Below are 19,784 nucleotides of genomic sequence, written 5' to 3' on the forward strand. Positions count from 1 at the left end.
ACTGCAACAAAATACCGTTCATTCCCCTCAATTTCTGAATGCAACACAGAGTTACGGCCCCATGAACAGCTGATCCTGGCAGTGGGAGACCTGCAGCAAAGTTCAGGCCCTGTCCCTTTTGTTGGCATCGCTGCTTCCAAGGCTGTAAGAGGAAAAACAGGCAGCAGATGAGGAAGACAATTAAAAGAAGTTTAGCAAGTAGGTGTCTGGAAGGTGTAAATGAAGTAAGAAAGAACTGCAGCCAGAAGAAGTATGCAAACTTCCCTCGTTTTCTGCCATGAATGGCTCTCACCACCACTGCCACTCCCACAGAGAGGATAAGAAACCAAAAGACATAGGCAGCTGCTAGACACAAGAGCTTTATCCTGTACTAGCTGGTAAGAAAGGTCACTGACATCCCTGCACAACACCTGCTTCCACTTTTCTGTGCTTCAGGCTGAAGGTGGGACAGTGTCAGGTCAATAACCCTGACATTCACTGGGAGGCCTTTGAACCATCTCAGCTCCCATCCCATCTCCTCCACCCTGCTTCCTTCCTTTTAATTCATTCCACAGGTCTTAAAATGGTGGTGACTTTCTTGCAGGAAAGAGAGAAGAAATGGAGAGAGCCACTCAGGAAACAAAGAAATACAAGGAGCTGTGTGGATGAAACACAGAGCAACACCAAACTCAGGTCTTCCGAAAACACTCATTCCTTCATACCACAAATTCTTGTAATTAACTGTAGGAAGACCCAGGACACCAAGCGGTTTCAAAAAGACCTGAAACTTAAAAAGTTACTTGCTCCCCTTCCTGCCCCTTCCTCTTCATATGTAATACCCTGAATTTGTACATTAAAATAATAGGCAGATATTGGGTTAGCAGTAGTAAATGTCACAAGTTGTATTTAATGAGTGTGGAAAGGATATTTTCAGTTGGATAAGGACTCAAAAATTTTCAACTTTTCCATTACTTCCAAACCGATGACAACTTCGCAGACTGGATTGTTATCTCAGGGATAGGATACTGGTCTTTAGGTGCATTAAAATACTGTATCTGTATGTGTTCTGTTCTCATGTGCTCCTTTTACCTACAGAGCCAATTCAGATAAATGGCAAAAAGGTTGCATGATGACATCAGGAAGGCAATATTTCCTTAAAAAGAGAGAAAATTGAGAATGAGGGTTACAAGATCAGATGGCAGGACACACAGTAGCTACCAAGAAAAGGATAAAAAGAAGAAAATTGGAGACTTTGATAGAGAAAGAATTGTAGGAATGGAAAAGAGATATTGAAGTCAACCCACTTAGATAGCAGTGCTACCTCTTTGGAACTTAAATCAAAAGATGTCTGCTCCTTTTATGGATTTTACAGATGTATATAAGATGCTCTCTCACACTAGGCTAACTCTCAAGACACTGCAGGACTTTCATTGAAATTTAGCTCATCTAAGTTTAGATCGTAGATGTCTAACTCTACATTGTACAAGGTTTTTTTTAAACCTGAACTCCTCAGGATGGGTTCCCTTTCTACTTTGCGGGGATAAAAAAAAGCAGTTCCATAGCCAGACTGATTTTGTATCTTACGAAAGAGGTAACTAAAGTAGTAACCACTAACAGACAGTAATACTAATAATAGAAAACAATAGCAAGTTAAGAGGCAGAGGGTGAAAATAGTAGAGTAGAAAGTCTTGTCTAACAGGGGAACAGAAGAAGCATGTCTAGAGAGAAAGATACCTCTCCCTGCATGATAAAACTGTGTTAGAAAAACAGGTTTGGATAGGAGGACCAACACAGAGCTAGGAAATGCGATGCCCTTTTGAACTTGTATATATTACACTAGCTTATATGAGGAGAGCTTCAGAACATCCTATGCAGGATTTAGCCCATTTCCATATGAATATTTCTGGACATGGGAACTAAAAAGGCATTCATGGAATCTTGAACCATCTAAAGGGCTAAACTTCAGTTCCAGTTTTCTGTAGCCGTAAACTTCATTGGATGAAGTCAGTCCCTATGTTCAGCTGTCTAAAACGCCAGTGGGTAATGCTTCACTCTCACTGATTCTGCAGGTAGGCTCAGGGACCTGGAGGCCGGAGGGCAGACGTCACTGGTAAAAACAAAGGTAAAAAAAAAAAATACCAAGTACCTTGACCTTTTCCATGTCTTTTTTCACCAGGTCTCCTGCCCCAGAGAGCAACAAACCATATTTTCCTTAGCTTTCCTTTTCCTGCCAAAGTACTAATGCACCATCAAGACAGGCAGATGGGCAGACACGCACATAAATTTACCCTACACACAGATAAGCAAACATTTCAACTGTAGTTGCTCTCTGAAGTGTAACTGTCTTAATCAAAATGTTGCCTTTGTGTTTTGAGCAGGTCTTTTGATTTCAGTGAAAAAAAAAAAAAGATTATGAGATTGTTCTTGTTTTCCTGCTCTGTCTCTGTGTTAGCATGACTGACTGCCTATTCTTTGTTGAGTAAAAACAGGTGACTTACACCTCTTGTTTTCCACGGCTATGTGTAGGACCTAATTTAGTTTTCATATTCATGTCACTGCATTCAGAGAACAACTTTTATTTATAGATCACTACAGAGGAAAGGGGCGATTTTGTACAATCTGACTTTATAGCTAACCTAAGTCCAAAATCTTTCTTCCTCTAGATGCAGAATCTAGTCTATACCTTGTACAAAACCTGCAGTACTTTTCCTGCTCTGGAGAATCATCAGTCTTGATTTATGAGACAGAAAATTCCCTGCACCAGAACCGGAAAGTTTTTCAAGTGTGTAGTTACCATGGCCTGATGTACTTATCTCTAGAACGAATTCATTCATCTTCTGTTTCCCGTGTCCTTAAACCTCATCATGCTTTAATCTGCAACACTTTCTAGTAGGCTACTGGTTCATATACCAGGAATTTGGGTTTTTTTCCCTAGTATGGCAAACATGAGCCCCCACAATGCTATAGCTATTTCTTAACCTAAAACGAATCTCAAACAGACAAACAAATAAGAAATGAAATAAAACACTAACTCAGCTCCATTAGCAATGTTTCATTTGTGCAATAAAGGTAAAAAATTTAATTCTCAATATCAACATAACACCTCTCCTTCTTCTATTCCCTCCAGAAACTCTAAGCATTTCTGCTGCCTACCAGTATAGTTTAAATGCTTTAGGAGAGACCCTAAACACAAAGTGATGCTGAAACCTCAGACTGAGAAAAACTACACATTTGTATACAACTAAAGAATAAGTATTGCAAGAAGTTCTTCACAAAGCCCTGCTGGTAGCTGTAGCAACTGCATTCACTGTATTTTTTACTACAAAACATTTTTTAGAGCTACCTAAAAAAGTACATTTTTCACCCACTATTTACGTATTTAACTTAGTGGAGACTCTCAGGCCTTCCAGTGCAATCCTGCCCTCTATTCAGCTTCCACCATGGCACTTCCACTTGGCATGCGAGTTGCTGGGGTGATTCCTAAATTTTAGGAAGGAATTTTGTCTGAAAAATTCAACATGCTTAAATCGAAACCGCTGAACTGTGTCCTTCATTTCCAGTGAAATGCCACACCGGCACAACGACTTACATCTCTCAGGCAAATCTGACATCCAGGGAGAATTACAATAAAGCAGTAACTGATGTAAGTCCCAAAACACTCTAAAGGGGATGGGAAAAGAAATAATCCTTGCTTAACAGCCCTAAATTGTTAGGTCTGGAGAAATGTTTGCTGTATTAGAATTCTGGCCTTGCTACCTTTATTTCCAGTGCAAAGTGCAGTATAGCAATAAACTTCAACACTACTTGAAATATGAAAATTCTGTTCTATATTCTCTGTTCATACACTTTTCTCTGTTCTATACACTATGCTCTGTTCATCTTACATAAACCATGCCTTTGTGTGGGATGGTCTTCTCTATATGATTGGCATCATACAATACATGCTGGACATTTAACTGTTGAAAGGGATTTTTTTTTCCTTGAGATAGCTATCTGAAACCAAATGAGAGCACTTAATGGTTTCCTCTACTCTTTGAATGCACCATTTGAATAGAAGAAAGTTATGGAAGAAAGTTACAGGTTTAGCTCTGGTACTCTTATCTGTGTGAACAACAGCTTTGACTCCAAAGTCACTCTGACAAAGAAGTAGGCTCGCACTTCACGTTTGGTCTCCCTTTTGAGATGACGGAATTTTATTTCCCTCTGAGAAGCATGAAACATAGAAAAGATCAAAACCATAACAGAGCTCTTCCTTCTTGACACAGACCTGCCCTTTCTGAAGTTTGTGGAAAAACGTTTGTCAGAGATAATTGCAAGGTACATCCGCTCTCACATCCCCCCGGCCTCTTCTCACTAACAGTGGACCCCTTCTTGCCTTTCCACACCATTATATTAGTTTGACATATTGATTCATTTACTCACGTGTAATAGCTTGTTTAACTCATCTGCGACTTCACTAATTATGAAGAGACCATCATAAAAAAACAAAAGACCTTCATAGCATGCCATCAGATTCCTCTAAAACCTTTGCTTTGGGATGTTTTTTATAAAAGTTAGTCCATTACTTTCACAAAGCACTCAATTATATACACAGAAATGCCACTGAATAGCCATCAGACTAGTGTTTTCCCTATTCCTACATATTTTTCAGATTAAGTCTCTTTAAGGTTGAAAGAATTAAAAGACAAGGACCAAATTTAATAGACAGAATAGAGGTTTCAGCATTAAGATTTTCCAAGTCCATCTTAAGCCAGCAGCTATTCTGTGCAGCAGAATGACTGTCTGCTGTCTCATATTGTAGTGATGTTATCACCAATGTTATTCAACATTCCAATACACTAAAGCATTATGATACCTGGAAAAAATTCACAAGTTGTCATCTTGTTCCTAATAACATCCTAGAGGCAAAAAGATTTCTTTCCCACATACCAATGTAAAAGAGTGTCAGCTTTATGACTGCAGCCTGTGAACTACACCAGGAGGACTCAATTTAACTGGCAACAATTCAAGAACAGGAAAGTCAGGACAATGAAACTGCTTCAAAGGAACGTGAGTGATTGGAAAGATCATGCAAGAGCAGGCTGAGTATTCAAGCTTAACACATTTTAGTTTCATCATATTCCAAATGGCAGGAATCACTTATTTCTTTGTAACAGCAGATCTTCAAGATCTCAGAGCCTGACTCCATCCTGATGTGCAGCTGCAACTCCAGGTATAGTGTAAATGAAAAAAAAAACCCAAAACCCTCAAACCAAACCAAACCAAACCAAACCAAATAAAATGGAATTACACTAGAACAAAGTACGAATGAAGCAGCACAGACACTGACGTTGAGGTTGACCCACCCTTCTGAAGAGGAGAAGTTCTTAAAATAAACATATTACCAAATCATCTTAAGTCTATTCGACAGCTACTCTAAGATGACCCTTTTATTTAATGAGAGATCTCTCTTCACCCACAGGTTATAAATAGCTATGTTGCCATTGCATAGGTTGAATCTCACAGCGAAAGGAACATTTCTAGGGGAAAAGCAAAGATTTCATCTAGGAATGGACTATTTTCTCCTGTTACTAAGCCAAGGAAAGGAGTGAGAGGAAGAGAAAGCATTTTGCCCACCAAGCAGGAGCGGCTCTCTCAGCCACGTAAGACCTACCTTATTTCTGAGCTCTGTCCCAGGCAGGGAAGAACGGCGTTCTTGCAGACTGCAGCCGTGTGAGTAAACTGGCAGGGAAAGGCAGGATGTGGGCAGAGCCTGGGATCTAGCCCTGGAAGGCTGCACCCTTCCAAGGACCAAAGTAGCCTCAGGGCCACCACAACTGCGGAAAAGAAGGAAGGGTAACGAAGGGCTATCCCCGGCGCGGTGCCTCCCGTGATTACGGCTCGGGTGACGCTGGCGCTCGCCTCCCGCCTGGCCCAGGAGAACACGTAGGCAGAGCCTAAACCTCTGCCTGCAGGCAGATGCACCCGGCGCAGGGCTGGTCCAAACACCAGCACCAGTGCACTGGGCAATGCACAAGTTATTCGCCAAGACCCATTTAATTCAGACTACTGACCGGCAAGCAGAGGACAGCAGCTTTTAGCCTGTGATGTGAAGCATTTCCATATCCAACAGGCTAGAAATGATATTGTCAGCAATATTCCAGCTCACTTGCTTTTCCTACAGGTCGCAGTCCGAGTGCAATTATTTTTGTGCAATTTGTCACAATTTTAAAAAAAGATTTAAGTCTGAATTTTAAACACCTGGATTTTGAAAACTATTGGAAACATTTAAAATATTAGGAATTTGAGTACTTCAAGTATTCCTACCAAAATCTGAGGTAAAACCCATCATATCACTGGAAGTCGACTTGGACAGCATGCTTTTTACACCCCAAATTGTGGGATTCAGAAATTTCTTCAATAGCCCTGCTGATTTAGTAATGCTGCTTGCAAAATGATCAATGTTCTGACAGTCCCACTGGTATCTCTGCATATCTCTTAGCAGATTAAAGTACTCCATAATTTTTTATTGAGATGACAGAATCTGTCCCTAAGGAAAGAAACCACAGTATAAGTCTCAATAACTTGGGAGTCATTTTCCACTTAACTCTGTATAACACTAAACACACTATTGATACCTTATATCACAGATAACTACCGCTAGTGACAGACCCTTCCTAGACTTCATGAATTTATTCTCAGGAAGCATTAAACCTAGGAGCAGGATTGCATTAATTCTCCTATCTGTATTTTTCACTCTGTTCAGTCGTCATTTAAACCATATCCCAAATAATCTATTTTTATTGGCTCAGAAAGCATCAACGTAAACAAGGTCAGAGCCCTTTCCCTGAATGCAGGGGATACAATGAAAGACCTTGGAGAAATATATTTGTGTGTCTCCAATACAGAATTAGATATAAAGTAATCTGAGTTCCCACCCATCCAGATTTCCTCTGCAACCTTGAGAATTTACTCATTTTTGTCACCAACATTTTTCTCTTCAACAGAATAGAGATCCCACATCCTACGCCACAAAAGCAGGCACGCCACTCTTTTTATACAAGGTCACCAAACTGAGGAGCCCCATTTTTCAAATACTTTTCACAACTTTCACTTCAGTGAAATCACTAGGGGAAGATTTAAGTGTTTGTTCTCCTTTCAGCATCAGAATAATTTTATTAGTTAATAAGACTAATAAGTACACAGATACTGATCCTAGAAAATAATAGCACGATCTTTTGAAAATTTGTCCCTGATACCTAATTTCTGACAGCCACTTTTGCAAATTTTAGCTCTTAATTCCTATTCTTTTCACTTGGTGGGGTACATACCAAAGTGATTTTGAGCTGAAATCCATGCAGAGTCTTTTGTGATTCGTTTTGACTCCTCCAAGAAGGACACAGGCTTGTCTTTTGTGATAAACCATGAACTAAAGAGGATCACCTCTAGCAAAAACCAAGATGACACAATCCCTAGACCAAGGGACAGGGCTGCTTCAATGTGCATGAAATGGTTTTTAAAGGTGTGAAAGAAGACTCCACTCCTGGCAGCAGGCAGCACACCTTAAACAATTCCAGGAGCCTGAACACAAAGATGCAAGAGCCCAAAACTCAAGGCAGGGCTAAAGAAACCTTGTTTTCACAAATCAGAGAGAACGGGGTAACTCAGCTGAGACAAGGTCTTACCTGTTACTAGAGAAGGGCAGTCAATGGTTAAAGTGCACAGATAGGAGTGATGGCTGTCTTCCTAGCTTAGCAAAGTAATGTGGGACTTAGCATTTCCCTCATGGCAGGTCTTGCATGAATGTGTGAGAACTGACTCTCTTTAAACCCCAGTAAGAGAGCAGGCAGTAGTAAGACCTAGTATAAAACCTATCAGGCCTTCACAGTCACTATGGTCTGCTGCTCAGGAGTGCTGGGCTCTGCTCTTGGCACTGTCACAGCTCCCAAGCAACACAGAAAGTCATTGAGAGGGAGTTATTCAGAAGTTAGTCGGGGAGTTAGACAATTAATAAATAGCATAGACAGATGGGAGGACAAATAAGGGTGTCACGGACTGTGTATGGGTTGTACTTTAAAAGGAAAAGACATAGCTTGTCACTATTCTGTGTTTGGCCCTCTAACAGCCCTTATTCATCATAGATTTGGGGAATATCACTTGCGACCAAAGCCACAAGGCTTGAAAGAAGGCACATGAAAGCTTTGGTCCTCTTCTAGCTCCCAGGTCTTTCCTTCGGGTCCAAGCACACATCCAGCTGTCCCGCTCTCTCAGGAGTTACTAGCACCCTTTTTGCAGAAGACTGCTTTGTCCTCTCTTTTAGGGGCAACACAGACCCTGGGGTCTTTTCCAAGTATCACTCCATCTTCTCCCATATAGAAATCCATCCCCAAAATCTTTTCTTCATCTGCTGAAGCCACATTCACAGGCTTTTCCTGGCTAACACAGTCCTGAAGCATAATTGTGTTTAAGTGACAGTCCCTTCCACCAGACCTTGGAGGTTTTTGGACAATTCAGTCAGGCACTGCCCTAAAGAGTTACCCAAGTTTTCCACATCCCACCTTTCACATCTTCCACCTTCCACATCCCATCCTTCAAGTTTCTCTCTCCAGAGTGAGCCTTTTACAGTCCTAAAATAAAATGCTCCCTAATCTGATCTTCCAGATGCTGCCATGTCTCAAATCTCCCATCACAATACATCTCCCAGCAACTCCGTGTAATGAACTGAAGTAGAAACAAGTCCCTGAGGTATCAGAAAAGAGTTATGACCGGGCCTGTCACCTATTCTGTGAAACTCCCATTTTTCAACATAGGAAACTTGGGCACTGATTCAATCTGTCTTGCCTAAGGCTACAGAGAAAGTCTGTGACAGAGCTGGGAATTAAGTTCAGTTCAGCAGTCCAGGTCTTGCCCCAGAAGACAAGACCTCCTCTCTCACATTATCCCTACCGGGATAAGAGCAAAGGGCATCCTGTTTACCAGACATGATCCCTGCACCTGAAGAGTTCACAGCCTAACAGACAGGATTTCACAAATCCTGTGAGTATACAGATGTAAAGGATTCAAAGAGGATTAATAGCCTCTTCGCCTTTCCCATTCTTATGGAGGGTATTTAAGGAGAAAAACTCTCCTGTCGGCTTCACTGCTATCCAACACAGCATCATGTCACAGAACAGTGAGGGGATTAACACTTCTCAGTCGATCAGGCAAACGAGTTAACTAAAAAAGAAGAGCTGGTAGTGAAGCAGAAAAGCTGTGTGTACAACAGGATGGATCCCCACACCTAGGAATGGGTCAAGAGTGTTTATAATACCGTTATTAATTGAAAGATATCATAGATAAAGGCCATTTTGCAAACAGCTTAGGACTCACAAAGGGAAAATCCATGCTCTGTGGAGCGCCTTAACAACAAACCACAGTTAATAAACATTATCCCATTCATAATAGGAATAAGTGAAAAGAACATTCAGATCAAGTGTCTCTTTCACAAAAAATTGTCATGATGCTCCACAGCCATTTTGCTGGCCAATTTCGATCCAAGAGAAACACTCTCTTTATATTAATATTATCTTAAACAGGGTGAGGGGAATGACTAAATCAACCCACAGGCTAGAATTCCCCAAAGCCAACGTAATCACTCCTCCTGCATGTGTTCTGGAAGAGACAGAAAAGAGGGTTTTTTAAAGATAACACGCAGCCCAACAGCCTAATACTTCCTATCTCGACCGCACAGGACTGAGCACTTAGCTACATGACCTCACTGTCACACCTGCATAACTCATGTAAGGTCCTAAAACTGATATCTGGGATAAAATTGTCCCCTCACCCTGCTACAGCTATTCCAGACAATCCCAGGCCCTCCTCCTAACCTAAACTGCTCTTAGAGTTTTAATCAATACAATTTTTTTTCTTGAGGGCTAATTTGTTGATATGGATGCTGCTGCATGTTGCTCAACAGCCAGGTTCCCCACAGCTTGTCTATAGGGAATGGAGTCCTGCTCGTAATGCTGCTGGACGATATGCTAAGGCTTTATTGACATGACACGGATTCATCTGACCAAATACCAGAGATTTACAATAGATGTCTATATCTGAGTAAACCACCTACCGTGTCTTTATAATCTATAGAGAGGAACAGACACTTCTAGGGAGTAATTCATTTAATGCAGGTCAGATGAATCATGCTGTAAAACCTCCTTTTTTTCATCACTGATTCTAAAGGGAGCCAGGAGTGTCTGGCTGAGCTGGAGAAGCCTGCATCACAGACATCTAAAATTAGGTGAAGTGACCCATGATGGTATTTCGGGATGAAAGGGATCATCTCCAGACACACTGGTACTACTCGTCTTCTCTGCTCAAGACAGGGCCAGGAAAGGCTAAACTCGGCACAATCCCATGCCTGGTGGCACAGCCACAGCCCTGGGGCTATGGGCATCCATGCTAAAAACAGCGGTGGTTTATTTAAGAGGACTTAGCCCAGGGCAAGCTGAATCCTCAGGTTATTCATGAGGAGAAGGAGGAAGGCGTAGAACTATGAAAAAGAAGTGATACTGGGTAACGCAGAATTGTTCCTGCTTATTTCTGGTGTTGTTCTCATGAATCCTCCAGACCTACAAAGCTGTCAGCCATCAGCAATCGCTTCTGGTGTTGTTCTCATGAATCCTCCAGACCTACAAAGCTGTCAGCCATCAGCAATCGCTCCAGCTAGAGGGGACAGTCTCCCCAAAACTCAGCGTATCTGTGAGCTCCTCTCTGTGGCTTCCTTGGCTGGCTGAGGAACTGTCGTACGGGTTGTTACCTTAAAAAATACTCTCTGGAAGACAGGCTAAGAGCAAAAATGTAGACATGGAAATGAGAAGTTGAGGCGAGAGTAAATATCTTTAAGTTGTTCATCATACCAGTGGAATTCTGTGGTATATATCTGTTTGTTTTGTCACCTGTTGTTACTGGTCTTAAATCAGGAACTCTGCGGGGAAAGGTGATCCCTTCTTCTGTCAGTGTACAGCTCCTAGGACAATGGGAGCGTCCTGGAGAGCAACATTTCTAAGACTTCCCTGTATCACCACATCCAAAATTAGCAGCTTAATTTTATAACCCACTCATAACTGCCATAGCCTTCTTGGGGTCACGGCCCGTAGTCTGGGAACAGCTGTTAAGGGAAGTAAAAAGGATGTTAAGGGAAGAAAATATGACAGTAGAGGAATCTACTGAAGAGTGGATAAGATGAAGAAGGCAATAAAAGAGACAGCACAGTGAATTAAAAAGGAGAAAAAGAGGAAAGTACTATGAAATGCACAAATAACTTGAGTGAAAAAAAAGAACAGACACTGCACTCTGTAATAAACCCAAGGGATGATAAAGAAAGAAGCTAAAATAAGCCCAGTGGTAGACCGTTTTAATTTCAGGAATCAATCATAAAAGTACTTACCTGTATATTTAAGAAAAGCCTCCAGAAAACATACAAACAACTCTTAGAAATACACTACAGGTAGAACTATAATTAAACAGCAAAGCAGGATCAGGGAAAAATTCCTTTGAAACATCTCCAGCACGAGGTGGGTTATGAAATATCAGACTCGAAGGTTGTCAACCCATCTGTTAGAAAAGAGTAATTCAGTACTGCCCCAGCCTCCCAGAGCAGTGAAGCAGTTTTATTACTTGTTCTAAAATGTTTTCCTTTACCAAAGGAATGCCTTTTCTTTCTGGTACAAGAACATGAGGTTACTGAAGCCACTGCAGAACTAGATCATCAGGTCCCACGTTCGGACGAAGGGCATCCCAGGCTGTGACACTGCAGGTCTTATAAATTAGGTGAACCTCGTCAGTGCTTGCACGAGACCTGAACATCAGAAGCTACCGAAGGGTTGTGCCCTGTTCTCTCTTAGCAAGGACCGAATCAATCCCCCAGTCAGGAGTTACAACCACTGTGCCATTGGTGACCCTGTCTAGATCTAGTCAACAGAGCTTGTGGAATATTTTCTGGTATATTTTGCAAAGGCCAGCACTGAGTACCCTCCTCTTATCAAGCATTACAATGGACTGGAAACCATGCGTTCCCAGCTTTCCTACCTTATAGTTTCATTAGGGTATTTATTTCACTCGCTGAAGAGCAGAAGCTGTGTCCCACTTCTGAAATGGATAAAGGGTTCCAGGGATCCCCACTGCATGAACCGCTTTGCAGTGGCTGCTAGATGCCGTTTTATTTCTGAGAACTGCAGTGATAATCAAGACAGTTCATGCAGATTATTTCTAGCCTTTATCTACTGATAAAATTGCAATTAAAGAAGTTCTGTACTACAAATGGTAAGCAGTTTTGTTCTAAACCTCAGGCCAACAGAAATTCCCCTGGCCCCCTCAGTCTAAATTTTGCCGCCCAGAGAGAGTAATTGTAATTGATAAGCAAAATACCTTTCTTTTATCACAGTCAATATAAACCTGTATGCTCTGGAAAGAAATACCTGGACTGTGCCAATAGACATAATTCAACATGGTTAAACAAACAGCAACTGTGAAAATTGCACTTGGGTAAGAAGCAGTCAAACAACAATCAAGTGTTGGCTAAGGTTAGATCAAAGAGCATGAGTCCAAAAATATTTAAACTGTCAATAGTTTAAACTTCCTTTCTAATGTGATGTAAAATATGGTAGTTTTGACACCTCCCATTAAAATCGCTTAAAAATCAATATTTGGTATATAACAATAATCAAATCCAGTTGCTTAGACCAAACTCAAGGGATCCTTTTATTTTGCAAAGAATCAAAGATTACTATCTAAGGAACTGAATCAATGCAAAGTAAATAGATTCTGATACGCCGGGAAAGGATAGCTTATGTCTACTGCATAGCAGATAAGCTCTGCAATATCAGTTCTCCCTAAGCAAAGGAAATCTAGGCAACAGCATAATCAAGACTGACAGCACTCTCCAAATGCAACCCATAACTAAATTTCATTCATTCCTAATGCATTTTCGAGGCTAGCATAGCTTGAAGAAGCTTTGTGACTTGTAACCAAAAATACTCCAAGTTTTGCACTTTTTTGGCCAGCTCTGCACCCACACCCACCTTGGGGCGGGGGGGAGGTACCTTTTCACGGGGCTCTCCAGATGGGTTGCATTACTATTCCTGTAGCACAAGGGTTTTCAAGCAGGTACCTTGTAGGGCTTGAGGCCAGTCTGCCCCCTGTGCATTGCTAATTTTTTTCCCTGCAAGGGCGAAAATAGAAAATTTTTAAAGACTATTCATACTGTTTAACAGCAATAAGCCTTTTAATGTCAAAATATGTCCAGAAATCCCAGGCTCCTGTTGGTCGCTGTATGCACAGACACCAGGCATCTGCCATGAAAAGCTCAATATAGTAAATTAAATGAATGGCAACCCATTCCCCCTTCAATCTGCCAAGCAAAGAAGCTCTGCTTTTTAAGCTGTTTCTAGCAGCACAAGGAAACAAAGCTATCTCACTACATGCAACACTTAGTTAAATTAATTTTCCTCAAATCACTAGGAAGTAACTTATCTGTCGCATATGTACTATATCAGTAATGTTTATTCCAGAGGTGGGTTGTTTCTTCTTTCCCCCACACCATATTAAAACGCTGATCTACAGCGTGAGTTGCTAGCTAGCCATGTACCCACCATCTACCCACCTACTGCCACTTCTTAAACAGTTTTTCACGGCAGTAATAATGCATGCATACCTTTTCCTTGCTAGGTGAAGCATCAGCGATCCAATCTCCGTAGTTTTTTTTTTTTTTTTGTGATGCTGGGAAAGAAATGTTATCATCCCTGTTCCACCCTCACACCAGCAAGGACAAGGGAGATAAGAAAGGAAAAAGTCCTGAGATGGAAAAACAGGGTTTAGGGTTCTCAGTGTGTTATTACCAGCAACGAAGAAAAGACCATGTTATCCATATTCCTGAATAAATGGAGTAGAGACACACTGTACCAGCCATGGAAGTGGGCTGGAAACTCAGTAAGGTACCTTCATGTGCTTGTCTTGGAGACAAAAAGGGAGCCTGACTGCCCCGTTCTGGAGATTCCTCACTCTTTGTGGCTTCAGAGCCATGCCAGCATAAATCTCATCCCCAGGGCCTCATTCCCCCACATAAAACACCTCTGCTGGAGCCATTTGCCACATTTTCTCAGCTGGCGATATGCTCCAGGATCCACAGCAGAAAGTCATTCCACACCTCCCAAAATCTGGATCCAACTAATCTACTTGGAATCCTCATTCTGAAAATGTTGCCAATCCTTACAGAATGTATAACTCAGGGAGAACTAAGAATGCTTTGTATCAATAAATCTTTTTTTTTTCTTAGCATTTCAGAGTATAATTGACTGAAGACTTGCTTCTAATGTGGGTTTACTCAGTCATCCCTCATTGACAGCCAGAAGAACGGAGACCGTATAAAGCTCAAGTGACTGGCTAAAGGCTGTGCAGCAGCCAGCAGCATTGCCAGAGCAACATCTGCTGTCTGTTGCCTCTGACTGTAGTCCGGTGGGGTTTGAGGCTGTAATGTTACGGCAAAAATCCTTAATTCCGCCTTCAATTTACTGCCCCTTGATGTAATTTATAAACTGAGACCATTAGGACTAAATCCTCCTCTCCCCAGCAAAAGACCCCAAAACCTGGGCAGACTTATCCAGTTTTAGAACTGAGAATTATAAAATAGATTAAATCTTCTGATTTATTGCTTCAAAAGTCTTACTGTCTTGCCAAGTATAGAGCGTAAGTCTGAGCATGGCTTGAGCAGATAACTTTAAGCAAGGCTTAAGGGATGCAAATCTTCCAAAAGCACAAGCAGAGGTCTTTGCAGGAGCTTCACTCCCTGGAAAACACAAGCCCCAGCTTGGCTCTGCTAACTGAACTGGGACAGAGTCATCTCAGGCTGGGTTTGCTTCTGCCAACTGCAGAAGCCTGATGCCATTTCCACTGAAGAAGACCACGAAACCTTCAACAGCAACTGGAACAGCCCATTATGAAAACACCAAGTAAAATGAAGTAGAAGAGCAGATTAACACAGAGAAAGAGTTTGTTTTCAAGTATAACCAGACAGTTTCCAACGTGTTCATTTTCATGCTCCTTTCCTGTTCTACCTACATTTGCTACAAAAATTTTAAAACATGTATCCAGTTCCTCATCTACAATTTAGTGTTTTCAGGAGATGTTGGATCCATTCCCCTCCCCTAGTCTCCACAACGTGAGCTCTTATGCTCCAAAACATCTTCATAACAGTTGGTAGTGCCTTAATACAGAGCGAGCAGTATTCAGTAAGGACCCAACATCACTGTCTTCAGATCCACTTAGCCAAAGAAAGACCTGCAAGAATAGTTACCGTCTAAAGAGCTAATTGTAAAGGCAAAAATACACTGCGACATCTTCATCATTAGGGAAAACAGAGTTGGAAAGGCTTGCATGGCATACTTCAGTGTAGTGGGGGAAAATGCATAATTACAGCGTATCTAAGAAATAGAAGAACTGGAAAATCTGACATTGCCTACAACTGCTGAAATAGCTCAGTATCACCTGTACTGTTTAAGTATGGTGGTACAGACAAGACATCGTTCTCACATAGGTTTATTTCTTCAAGGTTTTGCTCCTCACTATGAGAAAGGGGAAGAGTTTAAGATCTTTTTTTTTTTTTTTTTTAATGGAGGAATTGCTATCACCCAGCAGTGATTTTAGGTGAAAGTCCTGCAGCATGACAAATTGAAATTTCCCTTGAAACCAAGACAGTTACCGAGCAAATCTCAATGATGCATTTTAGCAAGAAAGTTATTGCATGTTGGAAGCATTCTTTTATCGCTATTATTTTCAGTATCATAACCTCCAGAAACAAAAGCTACCTGCGGCATGTAGCAAAGATGTTTGCCCTAAAAGTGTAGGGAATATCAGAAAAGGAAGTGAGGAGAGAGGCACAAGTACGTGTGTCTGCTACAAACATACTCGCCCACACATCACCTAGGTCTTTGAGCTCAGAAGCAGCTTACTACAGACTGCAGAAATAACCTAAAACTAGGGGATCCAATTCTCCCACCATTCTGAGTCACATTCATGAGTCACACTAACACTTCCACCACACTAAAAGTCTTCCATTACACTACTCTTCCAGCCCAAAGCTTCTTCATTCATGGACGTGGTCTCACTCAAATCAGACAGACCATCAGTCAGATTAGAAGGACCACTATTCGCACTGACAAAGCAAGCAAGATTTGGCTGCAAACTGATCACAGGACACAGCGACACCATTTGCTGTTCTGGAAGGCAGAAAACCTGGTTTCCACTCAAAACTTTGCAATGTTTTGAGGCGTGTTCTCCTGCAAGTTACTTTGAGTGACTCTACCCAAAATCAGATGGCGTTCTACGACACTGTTGGTAGACCGTCCATCGCTACGTCCAGAATGGGACTCTTAACTTCCCTGAGCCTCAGTTTCCACCAAAAACAATCCCAAACCACCACGCTGACCCTCACTATGAGCCACAGCAACACAACACACTTATTAAGAAACACAGCAAATCTGCACTCCTTACTCACAACTTCCTTTTGTAATGATACTCCGTAAACACTTCACTGATGTAACTTCATTACATGTATCTTCACACACTTGATACGTCTTACTCAGGTACTTCTGAGCACCTTCCTAAGAATGGACGAAGAGCACATCTGAACTGTATTATCTATATATTCAAAATTGCAGCATCATACTGGAAAATATGCAAACCGGTTGGGAGAAGAATTGAAATTTCAGTAAAAACTACTGTCAAAAACTCCTGCGCTTAAAAAAAAAATCACAGAGCTTTTGAGATGGACTCAACCTTGCAATCCTTGCCCAACCTATTTGAGAAACTGTCCCTACTACTTTACCAAACAGTATTTATCCTTAAAGTCCCGTGAGCCAGATGTCTAAAAGGGCATTTATAATAGAAAAATAAGAGTCATGCACGCATCTAGAGTAATCTTGGATGGAAATTAAGCATACAGTTACGCGCACAGATTTTGCAGGTGCGCCTTGCTCCGAAGCTCTCCGTTAGTGTCCACACGGAGCAGATGGGCTGTGTTATTTTAAGGTCTTAATCAAAATACACGCGCACACACCGCACTGTGTGCATACTAATGGACTATCAAGTGTCAGCTGTAAAACAGGGCACTTTTTAAGAACATTATCTATGTAAAAATACAAAAGTGCAAGAGAAGTGCTGAATTAGGCAGCTTAGAAGACTTAGGGGCTAAAGCAAGAAAGCAATACAAAGCACATTCATAGTTAGTAAGAGCTGAAGAAAACATTATCCAGGGTATTCCCACATGCGGACAGAAACCAAAGTGCCACAAAACACAACACGAGAAGGTGTGAGGTCACCAAAACCCCAAGGCAAATGCGACCATGAGACTCAACCCCCAAAGAGTAATTATAACGCAATTGTGGCATCTGTAAAACTCCTAGCAGCTTTAAACTTTTGGGGTGGCTTTCCTCAATGAGGGCATTACCCGTTCCCCAGCCTCTGCTTCAGCACACGGCTCTCCGCATCTGCTGGTTCGCAGGTTCAGGGCTGAACCAGATGGGAGCTGAGCGGACAGACTCACCTCGCAGAGCCTGCAGACCGCCTGAAAACTTTGTTGACTAAATTAAAAAAAAAATGGATCAAGTATAATTTAACCCAGTTCCTTTCTGAATTTCCTTTCCAAATGACAAATCCTGTTTCTGCACGTCTGCATACTTAAAAACAAATTCTTCTGCACTCGGGCTGCCTGTGCGTGCAAGCGAAAAATTGGAAAGAGACGGACAAAACCCAGGGTTACGTTTGGAGGCGCAGCACCCCGGTGCCAGGCTCACAAAACCCGAAGTGTCCTCTTACCTGCCCAAAAACCGCACCGCCGCAATTGCTAACTGCTGCCGCACCGCGCTCGGCCGGCGGAGCGCTCAGCCCCGGCGCCACCGCCGCGGCCAGGGGCGCGCAGCGACGGGCGCACCCGCGCGCACCCGCGCACCTACCGCGCCGTGCACGCGCACTGCCGGCAGGGCGGGGGGGGGGACTCTACATCTCCCACCCCCTCCGCGGAAAACAGGGAAGGGAGGGAGGGAGAAGGAGGGAGAGGGAGAGGGAGAGACGGGAGAGAAGAGAAGAGAAGAGAAGAGAAGAGAAGAGAAGAGAAGAGAAGAGAAGAGAAGAGAAGAGAAGAGAAGAGAAGAGAAGAGAAGAGAAGAGAAGAGAAGAGAAGAGAAAAGAGAAGAGAAGAGAAGAGAAAAGAGAAGAGAAGAGAAGAGAAGAGAAGAGAAGAGAAGAGAAGAGAAGAGAAAAAGAAAACAGAAAAAGAAAAAAGGAAAAAGGAAAAAGAGAAGAAAAGAAAAAAGGAAAAAGGAAAAGAAGAAGAGGTGATGAGAAAGAGTAAACAAGCGAGAAAGAAAAAGTGAGAAAGAAAAAACAGAAAAGAGGAAAAGAAGAGAAAAAAGAAAAGGAGAAGAAAGAAAACAGAAAGCAAAGGAAAAGAAGAAGAGGTGATGAGAAAGAGTAAACAAGCGAGAAAGAAAAAGAGAACGAGAAAGAGAGAGAAAAACAGAAAAGAGAAAAAAGGAAAAGAGGAGAAAAAAGAGAAAGAAAAGAAAAAGAGAAGAAAGAAAAGAGAAAGAAAAGGAAAAGAAAAAATAAGAGAAGAGAAGAGAAGAGAAGAGAAGAGAAGAGAAGAGAAGAGAAGAGAAGGGAAGAGAAGGGAAGGGAAGAGAAGAGAAGGGAAGGGAAGGGAAGAGAAGAGAAGAGAAGAGAAGAGAAGAGAAGAGGACAAGACGGGAGCGGAGGGGCAGGCGCGCCGTGCGCCGCGGGCAGGCGCGGGCCGGGCGGCAGCGGGACCGGGGGCCGCGGGCGCGGGGAGCCGGCCCGGCCCGGGCGGCAGAGGCGGCAGAGGGGCCGGGCGGCGCCGCGTCGCGGCTTAAGGCGCGCGGGGAGGGGGCGGGCGGGGAGGAGTTGGGGGCTGCTGGCCGGGGCCGGGGGGGATGCTGAGGCGCTGAGGGGGCTGGGGCGGTTGTCGGCCGGGGCCGAGGCCGGGGCCGGGGCCGGGGCCGGGGCCGGGGGGGTGGGGGGGGGTGCTGAGGCGCTGAGGGGGCTGGGGCGGTTGTGGCGCCGCGGGCTGAGGGGAGCAGCGGGCTGAGGGGGCTGGGGCGGCCGCGGCGCCGCGGGCTGAGGGGGACGGTTGGGGGAAGGGGCTGGTGGGGGCGGGGAGCAGCCCCGCGGCCCTTCACCGCCGGGCCTTCCCGGGTGTGCGGGTGCTTTTACAGCCGCCCCGGCGGCGAGGGGAGCGGGGCAAGCGGAGCCCCTGCCCTCCTCATGGCAGGGGGAGGGCGGAGAGGGGACAGATAGGGGCTGGAGGAGCCGCCTCCCCAGACGCTGCGGCAGGGAAATGCCCTTTCTGGCTCAGCAAACAGGTGGCCGCTCCTTTTACCACTTCCCTGAGCTCAGTGTCTAAAAAAGCCCTCAGCCGGGATATTTCTGTTTGGATTTCAGCTCCGACTTGCGTGCTGGGGCCACCAGTGCTGCTTCATCCCTGCTCCAGACGCATGTCTCCTCCGCCACGCGCCCGCGCCTCGGTGCCCGGAGCTGCTCACAGCCCCCACTGAATTGAAGCCACCCCTAGATCCAGCCGCTGCCACCTTGTTCCCCTCCTGCTCGCTGGTGTCTTGGTCTGTAGGCTCATGCTGCACCTTGACTTGCAGAGTGGCCGATGAGAGACCATAACTTTATCCCAGCGGAGGGCTGAGGCCTTAGGTTTTCCTTGGGTTGAGTCTGCTCAGCTCCGCGAAAGTGAGCACGACTGTGGGTGACCGACTGCAGTTCTGTTTTGC

General features: G+C 43.5%; 1 protein-coding gene across 1 annotated transcript in view; it reads right to left on the bottom strand.

Annotated features, from left to right (window-relative positions):
• Positions 1-18,178, bottom strand: part of COL22A1 (collagen type XXII alpha 1 chain) — a 236,601-nt gene extending 218,423 nt beyond the window's left edge. Inside the window, exon 1 of the mRNA XM_026113713.2 lies at positions 17,806-18,178. The gene's annotated coding sequence lies outside the window, so the exon portion shown is untranslated. The remainder of the gene's footprint in view (positions 1-17,805) is intronic.
• Between the last annotated feature and the right edge of the window lie 1,606 nt (positions 18,179-19,784).

This window comes from Dromaius novaehollandiae, chromosome 2 (assembly GCF_036370855.1).
Source record: "Dromaius novaehollandiae isolate bDroNov1 chromosome 2, bDroNov1.hap1, whole genome shotgun sequence".
NCBI lineage: Eukaryota > Metazoa > Chordata > Aves > Casuariiformes > Dromaiidae > Dromaius > Dromaius novaehollandiae.